General features: G+C 37.6%; 1 pseudogene; it reads left to right on the forward strand.

Annotated features, from left to right (window-relative positions):
• Window positions 1-517: 517 nt before the first annotated feature.
• On the forward strand, window positions 518-3,697 carry LOC114488563 (annotated as a pseudogene).
• The last annotated feature ends 6,785 nt before the right edge of the window (window positions 3,698-10,482 follow it).

Below are 10,482 nucleotides of genomic sequence, written 5' to 3' on the forward strand. Positions count from 1 at the left end.
GAGATAACAGGGGAAAGAAGGGGAAGGGTCAAGTCAAGGAACATGTATAAAGGACTTATGGACAAGGACAATGGGTGGCAAGAATTGAAGGTGGGAGCCAGGGAATGGGCAGGGCAGGAGAGAGCAATGGGAGAAAAATGGGGACAACTATGATTGAACAACAATAAAAAAATTTGTTTAATTAAAAAAAATTTTTTAAAGAAAATGATGAATTTTTTCAAAAACAATAAAGCATATGTAATAATAATGTTCTTTTATACATATCAATATACCATCACAAGTAAAATAAAATACATTATATTTCATATTGATATTTTCTAAGTCCATTTTGGAGTGTTCTTTATAAGACATAATACATTAATTTATGTAATTCATAAATATACATTGAGCTGCACTCAAAAATGTTGGTATTGGGAAGCATATGGTCAAAAAACATTAGTGTCGTTGTAATGTGCACAAAACCATTATAACACCCAATGGCTGGGAACATGCTCTCTGGCTGTTTCCACCACCCTGCCCTTGCCTCCAGAGCACATTAAAGATCCAACACTATGTCTGCCTCCAAGTATTTCACAACCAATAAAAAGGGACAAATCTTTGAATTGAAGGCTGAACTCAACAATGAAAAGAAAGAAAAGAGGAAGGAAACTGTGAAGAAAATGATTGCTGTATGATTGTGGGGAAGTGTTAGCTTTCTTTTCCAGGTGTATCGTATCTCTACTTGATGAGCTACGCCAAGAGTCAGCCAGACATGGCCATCATGGCTAACAACAGCTTTGTGAAGGACTGTGAAGATCCCAATCCTTTGATTCTAGCCTTGGCAGTGGAACCATGGGGTGCAACCAGGTGGATAGTGTACAGAATATCTCTGTGAGCCCCTCCACAAATGTTGGAAGGACGAATATCCTTATGTTCCAAAAACAGCAGCAGTGTGCATGGCAAAACTCCATACCAGTGCCCAAATTGTAGATCAGGGATTTCTAGATTGTCTGCAGGATCTCATAGAAGATTCAAATTCAGTGGTGATGGCTAGTAGTGTAAGCAATGTTATCTAAAATCAGTGAATCTCACCCAAAGAGCAACTTTCTGGATCAGAACCCATAGAACATTAGTAAACTGACACCTCTGAATGACTGCACTGAATGGGGACAGATCTTCATCTTGGGCTGCCTGTCCAATTGTACTGAATTAACCCATTGGGGAGACCAGATCCTGTTATCAAAACAAGTCCCCTCTCTCAGGGTCTTTCTGTATTATAGTTCTTCTTGCCTGCTGCCAGGTGTTACAAACTATGGCTCTCAATGCCAGAGTTTAGTAAAAAGGAACCATTCATTCAAAAGTTATACAGGTTTAGAGTAATGGCAGAATGTCGCCATTAAATCTCAAAGTCCCTTTAAAACACCCACAAACACACACACAGTTCTGCCTTCCCTTGCTAGACCAGGCCAGTCAGGAGTACCACATCTCAGGAAAAGAAATAGAAGTCTGTAGCTTGGCTAGACTCCCAGTTCCTCCCAGTACTCCATGCTCAGCCGGCCGATCTCCCGCAGTCCCCAGCACCATCAGCTGTATCACCGTGATCTCCAGTTCTTAACCCAAAACCATGTGGCACTTCCTCATGGCCTGCCAGCAAGAGTCCGTTACCCATTTTCTTACTGCATGGTCTCCCATTGTCCCTCATTGTCTCTCATCGTCTCTTGTCCCTTGTGGCAGCCTACCTTTTTAAATCCCAGCCTTGAATCCACCTCCTCTCCCTTGGAGATGGGAACCTCCCATCTCCAACTCCTCCCACAATCGGCTACATCTGTGAGCACTCCCGTATTCTCTGCCTTTTTTGCCTGCTACAGTCAGTCCAGGCAGGCGTGGCCCCAAGGTATGGAGCAAACCATCTCCAAGCTCTTGTGAAGGTGCTGTAGGGAGAGAAGCTGCCTCCCAGTTACATCATAGGTCAAAGTAACGCCTACTTCCCTAGCTGATATGCAAAAAAACCCGTTTTTGCATATACATATGAAGCTACCCTGCTTTTGATATGCAAAATAACATTTTTTGCATATAGGTATGAAGTTAGCCTGCTGTTGATATGCAAAATAACCATTTTTGCATATAGGTATGAAGTTAGCCTGCTATTGGTATGCCAAATAACTCTCGATGGCACTGCTCCATGTCTCCCATCCCCCAGCCAAGCCTGTGGTTGGGCCTCTCAGCCTACACCCTGTTACACAATTACAACCCTAAAGATGACAGGGAGGCTCAGAGCATCTGAGTGGGTAACTCCCCAGCTGTCTCATACCAACTCAGCAGTGATGCCTTCAGCAGTAAAAGTCCTAATGAAATTCCTAGAGTTGTTACCCAGCGACTCTGCTTACTGCTGTAGTGGAACTGCTTCTCTGGAAACCATCAGAAACACAGAAACTGGTCCAGCAGGTCTTGAGTTTGGCAACACAGGATTCTGATAATTCTGACCTTCAACATAGGGGCTATATTTTTGGCAGCTTCTCTCAATGAACACTGTCACAGCCAAAAAACTAGTTTTGTCTATGAAGCCACTGATCTCTGAGGAGACAGATGTTATTGAGCCAACTCTGCTGGGTGAGCTTATATAACCTCTGGGTATCACAAGCCTCCCAATGCTTTTGTGGAAGGAAGTCATGGAATCCATTGCAAACAATTGCTAATACATCATGGGAGCACTGATGCAGGTTACAACTTTGTTGTCACCACCACTGCCACCAACCTGGAACAGCCTCAGGTTACTCTCAAGGTAACCTTCTGGGGGACCTTTTAAACCTTGACTCCATTCCCCCAGTCGATGTGCCACAGGTATCCTCCCTGCAGGCAGGTAGAAGGCAGCAGTGGATCTCTTAGGAAGGGGACGAGATAGTCTGGAGAAGCAATCCTTCATCCCATCATCAGTGCCTGCAACCTTTGCTCCTTCCCCTACCACTGCTGTGGTCAGCAGTCGTCTGAATGATCTCTTTGAACTCTACAGGATAGGGATGGCACTGGTGGATATATGGCTCCTAAGGTTGTCTAGCTGCCTGCAGCGAAGGATAAAGGCTTGAAGATTTCCAGAAAATTTACTTATCGCCAAGGGTACATTTATGTAGAAATGAACTTCACCAGCTAAGTTCTGTCACACATGACAGACTGTGCAATCAGTTTAACAAGAATAGCTTTGGAGCCATCCCCAGCACTCCTCTGGCCATTCATATACCACTAATGCCAAACCAGGGTATATATGTCTCCCTGTCTCTCAATACCTTGGGCCCAGTCATGAAGATGGAACCTCCAATAACCTGCAGATGCCTGTGAAAAGCAATATTAATGTCTTCTATTTCAACCACCTCATCCCACTCAGTGTGCTCTTTGTAGACGATGGCAAAATGGAAAGCTAGGTCTTCTTTGCAACATGGAAGGATATTCCCAATGGAAATGAACTTCAGCTTCAGCTTCAGGAATGTCATTTAAATGCTGACGTTGTTTCCAGCAAGTTGTAAAACAACAACGTTTATATAATTGCCAAGAGGAATGTGGAAAGGCATGCTCTACCAATCTTTTAAGCTCACTAATGGCATTTGGAACCTGGCTAAGATACGTATCCAGCCAGGAAACCCCATTTACTCTATTGCTAAAGTGTAGAGCTCCTGTAGTCTCTCAGTACATCTTTCAGGTATACAAAAACATTTTGAAAAACTAAAAACTAATACACTGGTCTGGTGCCCTCCAGCCACCCTGTGATCAGTGCAAGCCAAGAACTCTCAACCAGAAGAAATTGTATTGCTATGTAGAATCTGAACCCAAATACACTGAGGTCACCCATCAAGGTAGGGACTAGTCTAACCTGTGCTAACATCAGGACACAACCTGTTAGACATTTGTAACCACTGCTTCAGTCATTTCCTACCTGCTGTTGCTATCTGCCGTGACTTGTGGGCTTCTCCATATCATGTCAATGGCTGGCATTTTTTAGTGCGGTTTGATATTTTGTGACTGAGAGCTCATTTCAAAAGTGGAACAAGACAAAATATTAAAGGAAAAGTGTCACTGGAAAAAATAAAAGATGAGAGAACAGAGCACTGCACTATACTTCCTCCTCATCAAAAGTTTGTTATTCCTAAACCCTTATAATTAATACTTTCAGAACAGTAGCTATTTATCCCCAGCAAATGATATTAAATATTATTTATACTGTTTAAGGCTCTAAGAGTACCAGAAGCAGGATTATATTATATAATTTATTTATAATTCTTATTACATATTATATGTTAATTTATAATTATATATTACATTATATATTACGTTATATAATAAAATTCAAAGCTGGTGCTGGAAAAAAGTATGAGTTGGGTGTCAATAATGTCCAGTGGTCTAAAATAGCATTGCAAGTAAAATAACAAACAAACAAAAAAAAAACACAGAAAAGATTTGAACTTTAAAAGTCTAAGAATATTCAATGTAACCAATAACATTTGAAATGTAGTTTATTGCTTTGATCATAGGTAAAAGTCAAAAATATCCTTCCTATTACTGGAGTTCCCAAACTGCTTCTTCTGGTTGACTCTGTTGTGCAAACTATTACTAAATTCTCTGTCTTTGTGGCATACTGAGTGAAGCAAAAGTAGTTTCACAGTTGTTCGTATGAAAAACAGCACAATAACTAGTAAATAATAGTACAAGAATAAACTGTGTTTCCCATACAATTGTAAACCTACTTTTCCCCCACCCTGTGTATATATTTTTAAAGACAAGCTATAAAATATATAGTATATATGATTTTATAGTATAACTGTGTTTTTATTGAGCATTCTTCTTTTAGGTGACCTCACTGTGAAGAGAATCTTGGAAAACAAAACAAAACAAAATGGCAACTTATTAAAGAAAATGCAATCTATCTACAGTGCATCTCATGTGAAATGAACTATGGTTGGTATATATTGGAAAGTCTTATGACACCCGAAATATCAAACATGGTATTTAAAATACATGTCACTATTTCACTCATTCCCAAATAAACTGCCTAAATTTCAATCTTGCAACTCGTTGAAACACTGATTTCCTACTAGCCTTATAATACCACTACCATTGCTTGTATGTATCTTGTCGTTGACTTTGGGGAAACCCAATGAATGTGTCTTTGTGCATTGTGTCTGCAAGGTCGTGCAAGTGGAAATTAAAGACATTAAATTTCCATCTCCATGTGGTAAAGCCTCTCTTTAAAAAACACTTTCGAATATGCTTTATTAAGGTAGGTTCAAAGGAGAAAAGACATGGGACCTTTAAAAAAAATCTTAAAATGGTAGGAATTCTGCATATGTAGGGGAAGAATAATTGGTGAGTTGAGCCAGAAACATGACAGTGCTCCAAGCACTAAGGTTCCCTGGCAGAGGCCCCAGAGGCCCCTCTTGAACCAAATCAGATGGGTCTCCAGTCTTCTCTACTTAACTTTTCATCTGATTCTGACATTCAGCTTCCATTTAAGAATTCTTTTGAAAATCACATCCTACTGCCCTAAAGAAAAGTGTGAACATGACTGGATACAGCAATCTCGTGATACTGTCTAATCCTGATATTAGTGGATGGTACATTTGACTATAAAAGGAAGTCAAAGGAAGGAAGACAAGGGACCCATTTCTTGAGGAAGCATGCACACAGGGGACACACTGAGTAGGAAGATCAAGGAGGAACAAAGACTGGGCCACACAGTAAAATTCCAATTTCTGACTTATTCTAAGACATAGAAAGAGGCTGACAAGTTCAAAAGTGTGGGGCACTGACCACAAAAAGAGTAGATTATAAAAGGAAGGAGAAGCAACTCCATTCTTTTTCATGTAAGTAGAAGAGTAAATGCTATGTACATAGAGTTTTCTATTTTCCAAAGTGAAGCAATAATTTTTACTTTAAATATTTTTCACTTTAGCTTGTTGTCTTACTTTTATAATTTATGAACTTATTTTAACTATAAAAGTATTATAGTCTCATAATCAAAGAGATGGGGTAATTGTTAAAAATTAAATAATTATATAGGAATATTAGCATGTTTATATCGATAATGCTGTTTCCTTAATTCAGTGTAATGTTTTGGTGAAAACATTAAAAACTCAAATATAAACATGTAAAATATGAAAAAAACTAGCAAAACTAGTATTTACTTAGTACACAATAATTTGAAACATTAAAAGTAAAGAGCCTGATCTCTTTCTAAACAAACAAAAAATCTTATCAAGATTAGTTACAAGGGTGCTTGCCTTCTTTTCATCACATTAACTTATGTTATGAAGTTGTCCTGGCTGGTGTGGCCTGCAAACCTAAGGGTTTCTAGTTCTATTCTCAGTCAGGGCACATGCCTGGGCTGTGGGCCAGCTCCCCAGTACGGGGTATGTGAGAGGCAACCACACATTGATGTTTCTCTCCCTCTCTTTCTCCCTCCCTACCCCTCTTTCCATAAATAAATAAATAAACAAGCAAGCAAACAAACAAATAAATAAAAATATTTATTAAAAAAACCCATGTTATGAAGCAAACATTGCTTCTATGCTTTGGTGAACTATAATGCTCTTTACTTTTTTTTTTTTTTTTTTTTTACTGATTCAATCTGTATTGTATTGTTTTCCATTACCATTTATTCCCTTTATATTGACCTCACCTAGGCGTCACCACTGATGTCCATGTCCATGAGTACTTTTTCCTTTTGCTCAATCCCTCCGACCCTCCACTAGCTGTCATCCTACTCTTAACTATAAGTCTGTTCCAATTTTCCTTGTTAGTTCACTTTGTTCATTAGATTCTACATATGAGTGAAATCATATGACATTTGTCTTTCTCTGACTGGCTTATTTCACTTCGAATAATGTTTTCCAATTTCATCCATGCTGTCACAAAGGGCAAAATCTTCTTTTTATGGCCAAGTAGTATTCCATTGTGTAAATGTCCCATCGTTGTTTTATCCACTCATCTACTGATGCACACTTGAGCTGCTTCCATATCTCAGCAATTGTAAATAATGCTGCAATGAACATAGGAGTGCCTATGTTCTTTTGAATTAGTGTTTTGGGTTTCTTTGGATAAATCCCAGAAGTAGGATCACTGGGTCATAAGGCAGATCCATTTTTAATTTTTTGAGGCACCTCCATACCACTTTCCACAGTGGCTGCACCAATCTGCATTCCCACCAGTAGTGCAAAAGGGTTTCCTTTTCTCCCCATCCTCACCAGCACTTGTTTGTTGGTTTATTGATGATAGCTTTTCTGACAGGTGTGAGGTGATATCTTATTGTAGTTTTAATTTGCATATCATGGATGATGAGTGACATTGAGCATCTTTTCATAAGTCTATTGGCCATCTGTATGTCTTCTTTGGAGAAGTGTCTATTCAGGTTCTTTGCCCATTTTTAATTGGGTTGTTCACTTTTTTGGTGTTGAGTTTTGTTAAATGCTTTATAAATTTTGGGTATTAACCCCATATCAAAAGCATTGGTGAATATGTTCTCCCATTATGCAGGTTGTCTTTTTATTTTGTTGATTTCCCTTTAGTGTACAAAACATTTTTAGTTCGGTGTAGTTCCACTTATTTATTTTTTTCTTTTGTTTCCCTTGCCTGGGGAGATATACCCAATAAAATATTGCTATAAGCAATGTCTGAGATTTTGCTGCCTATGTTTTCCTCTAGAATTTTTATGGCTTTGGGTCTAATATTTAAGTCTCTAATCCATTTTGAATTTCTTCTTCTGTGTGGTGTGAGAAGGTGGTCTAGTTTTATTTTTCTGCATGTATATGTCCACTCTTCCCAACACCAGTTATGAATAAACTATTTTTAGTCCATTGTTTGTGCTTGTTCCTCTGTTGAATATTAATTGACTGTAAAGTCATGAGTTTATTTCTGGGCTCTCTATTCTGTTCCATTGATCTATGTATCTGTTTTTATGACAGTACCTACTGTTTTGATTACCATGGCCTTATAGTATAGTTTGATATTAGGTAATATGATTCCTCCAACTTTGTTCTTCTTTCTCAGCATTGCTGTTGCTCTGCAGGGCCTTTTGTGGTTCCATGCAAATTTTTGAAATGTTTGTTATAGTTCTGTGAAATATGCCATTAGAATCTTGACAGGAATTGCATTGAATCTATAGATTGCTTTGGGTTGTATGGACATTTTAATGATGTTAATTCTTCCTATCCATGAACATGGTGTCTGCTTCCACTTATTTGTTTCTTCTATTTCTTTCTTCAGTGTTTTATAGTTTTCCAAGTACACATCTTTTACATCCTGTTAGGTTTATTCCTAAGTACTTTATTCTTTTTATAGCAATTGTAAATGGAATTGTTCTTAATTTCCCTTTATGTTACTTTTTCACTGACATGTGAAAATGCATCTCTTTCTGGACATTAATTTTGCATCCTGCTGTTCTGCTGAATTCATTTATCAGTTCTAGTAGCTCCTTGGTGGAATCTTTAGGGTTCTCTATACACAGTATCATGTCAACTACAAATAATGACAGTTTTACTTCTTCCTTTCCAGTTGGAGTGCTTTTTATTTCCTCTTGTTGTCTGATGTATGTGGCTAAGACTTCCAGTACTATGCTGAATAAGAGAGGTGAAAGCAGACATCCCTGTCTTGTTCCTGATCTTAAGGGGGAACAATTGTCCTTTTTGCCCATTAAGTATGATGCTGACAGACAGTTGTCATATAAAGCCTTTATTATGTTTAGGTATGTTCCTTCTAATCCCACTTTGCTAAGAGTTTTGAACATAAATAGGTGCTGGATTTTAGCAAATGCTTTTTCTGCATCTGTTGATATAATTATATGATTTTTATTCTTCTAGCTATTGTTTATGTGGTGAATCACATTTATTGATTTGTGAATGTTGTGCCAAACTTGCACTCCAGGAATAAATCCTACTTGGTCATGGTGTATTATCTCTTTAATGCATTGCTGTATTTGGTTTGCTAATATTTTTTGAGGATTGTAGCATCTATGTTCATCAGGGAAATTGGCGTAAAACTTTCTTTGTTGTGTCTTTATCTGGTTTTGGAATTAGGATAGTGCTGGCCTTATAAAAAGAGTTTGGGAGCCTTCTTTCCTCTTGAATTTTATGAAATAATTTGAGAAAAAGAGGTGTTAGTTCTTCTCGGAAAGTTTGGTAAAATCCACCTGTGAAGCCATCCAGTCCAGGGCTTTTGTTTGTTGGAAGTTTTTTGATTACTGCTTCAATTTCAGTAGGTGTAATCTGTCTGCTCACAGTCTCTGATTCTTCCTGATTTGTTTTTGGAAGATTGTATGTCTAGGAATTTATCCATTTCTCCTAGCTTGTCCACTTTGTTGGCATACAGTTGTTCAAAATATTTTCTTACAATCCTTTTGTATTTCTTTCTTTGTGTTTCTTTGGTGTCAGTTATTTCTCCTCTTTCTTTCTGATTTTATTTATTTTGGTCCTTTCTCTTTTTTTCTTGATGAGTCTGGTTGAAGGTCTATCGATCTTGTTTATCTTTTCGAAGAACCAGTTCTTGGATTCATTGATCTTTTGTATCATTTTTATAGGCTCTATTTAATTTATCTCTGTTCTGATCATTATTATTTCCTTTCTCTTACTTACTTATGTCTTTTATTTCTTCTTGTCTGATTGCTGTGTCTAGGACTTCTAGTAGTATGTTGAATAAGAGAAGTGAAATGAGACATACCTGTATTGTTCCTGATCTTAAGGGGAACACTTGTGGTTTTTGCCCATTGAGTATCATACTGGCTGGTGGTTTGTCATGTATAGCCTTTATTATGTTTAGGTATGTTCCCTCTAATCCCACTTTACTGGAAATTTTATTGTTCTTTTTCAAGTTCCTTTAATTGTGAAGTTAGATTATTTATTTGAATTTTTTCTTGTGGGTTTTTTGGGGGGGGGTTGTTTTGTTTTTTGGGTTTTTTTTTTATATAAGTTTGTAATGTTATGAATTTTTCTCTTAGGATTTCTTTCCCAGTGAGGCACTAATTTTGGATTATTGTGTCCTCAATTTCATTTGTTTCAAGCTATCTTTTGATTTCTTCCTTGATCTTATTTTTGACCCATTCATTGTTTAATAACATGTTATTTAGCTTCCATATCTTTGCATACTTTTCAGTGACCTTGTGATTGATTTGTAGTTTCATACTATTGTGCTCAGGGAAGATGCTTGATATTCTTAAACTTATTGAGACTTGTTTTGTGTCCTAACATGTAGTCTCTCCTACAAACATTCTAGTGTACTTGAAATATATGTATATTCTACTGCTTGGGGTAAAATGCTTTGAAGATATCAATTAAATCCATTTAATCTAGTGTGTTCTTTAAGGCCATTCTCTCCTTGTTGATTTGCTGTCTAGAAGTTCTATCCATTGAAGTCAGTGGGGTGTTAAAATCCCCCACTATGACTGTATTGCTGTCAATTTCTCCCTTTGTGTCCATCAAGATTTGCTTCACATATTTAGGCGTCCCTATGTTTGGTGCACAAATGTTT

This window comes from Phyllostomus discolor, chromosome 2 (assembly GCF_004126475.2).
Source record: "Phyllostomus discolor isolate MPI-MPIP mPhyDis1 chromosome 2, mPhyDis1.pri.v3, whole genome shotgun sequence".
NCBI classification, from domain to species: Eukaryota; Metazoa; Chordata; class Mammalia; order Chiroptera; family Phyllostomidae; genus Phyllostomus; species Phyllostomus discolor.